Source organism: Octodon degus, unplaced genomic scaffold, assembly GCF_000260255.1.
Source record: "Octodon degus isolate 3935 unplaced genomic scaffold, OctDeg1.0 scaffold00292, whole genome shotgun sequence".
Classification (NCBI taxonomy): domain Eukaryota; kingdom Metazoa; phylum Chordata; class Mammalia; order Rodentia; family Octodontidae; genus Octodon; species Octodon degus.
Genome location: NW_004524868.1, coordinates 1,265,702 through 1,267,465, shown reverse-complemented (window position 1 = coordinate 1,267,465; position 1,764 = coordinate 1,265,702).

Genomic DNA, 1,764 nt, shown 5'->3' with positions numbered 1-1,764 from the left:
TCTCTCTCATAAATAAATAAATAAAATTTATAATAGCTATTATTTCTGGGGAGAGATGGTATCTCAATGTTGTTTAAATTTGCTTTTCTCAAATATTCAATGAAGTGGAGCATTTTTCATGTATTTATTTGCTTCTTGTATATCTTCCTCTGAGAAGTCTGTGCTCATCTTGGAAGCCCGTTTCTGGACTGGATCTTTAAATTTTGGGGCCCTAAATTTTTTAGTTCTTCTTATATACTAGATAAAAGACCTTTGTCTGAGTGCTTATTAGTTAACTTTTTCCCCCAAATTTCTGTTTTCTTGCTTATACTTAAGCATGACATATGGAACAATATGTGGTCTATTTTGGACAATGTCCCATGTGCAGCTGAAAAGAATGTGCATTCAGATGTTGTTAGTTGGAACACTATATATCCACTTAGTGGTTGGTTCAGTTCTGCTACTTTTTCATATTTTTTGTCCATCGGACCTGTCTTTTTGAGATAAGGGATGCTAAGGTCTCCTGTTAAGATTGTGATATTATATATTAAAGATTTTATGTCCTTAAAATTTGTCTTATATAGTTGTGTGCTCCTGTATTTGGTGCATCCATATTTAGGACTTTTATCTCTTCCTTTTGAATTTATCTCCTAAGCAATATATAGTGACCTTCTTTATTTCATTTGATCATTCTTGGTTTGAAGTTTACATTTTCTGTGAACAGAATAACTATCCCTGCTTTTTTGTGAAGTCCTGGAGCATGTAGTATTGTTTTTACTCCTTTGACTTTCAGCCTATGAATTTCTTTATGTGTTAAATGTGTTCCTCACATACAGAATATTGTTGGGTTTTGTTGCTTAATCCACTCTACCAGTGTATTTATTTTACTTGGTGAATTGAGTCTATTTACATTGTTGCTTATAATAGATATATAGTGACTTAGGTTTGCATTATTTTTCTATTGTTGTTTCCCTATCTTTATCTTGTATTTAGTGTTTTCCCGTGTTTGCTGGGTTGTTTCTCTTCTTCTTCTTTGAAATGTGAGTATTTTTTATCTCTTTCAAGAATATTGTTTAGTATTTTGCACAGAGTTGTTTTGGTCATCAATAATTTCTTTATTTTTTCTTTGTCATGGGAGTATTTCACTTCTCCATTAACTTGAAAGAGAGTTTTTCAGGGTATATAAGTCTAGGTTGGATTTTCTTTCTTTTTTTTTTTTTTTTTTTTTTTTTTTTTTTTTTTTTTTTTGACTTGAAGTGCTTTGCCCCATGCTCTCAATGGTTTATAAGAAGAAATTTGCTGTCATTCTGATGGGGTTTCCTTTAATTGTGATCTGTTTCTTTTCTCTAGCGGCTTTCAGTATTTTGTTCTTGTGCTACATTTTTGGGATCTTGACTATTATATGTCTGGGGGCAGTTTTAATTGGACTGATATTACATTCGGGTCTATATGCCTAAGTTACCTGAATGTCAGATTGTATCCCCATATTTGGGAAGTTTTCTACTATTACTTCTGACCATATTGGTTTTTTAAAAATATATATTTAGTATAGAGTTTCCATGGTCTCACTACATAGATTGGACTCATAGTGACCCTCCTGTTTTCTTCCAAGCTCTGTTATAACAGGCATGCACCACTATATTTAGTCTCAATTGCCATCGCAGTGCACCCCGGGAGCAGGGCCCCACCGCCTGCCAGGAATCTAATCCCAATCCTTTCAAATGCCTAAGCAGGTGCTTTAATCTGCTGAGTTACCTGGCAGGCACTGCTCATATTCTTTTTATG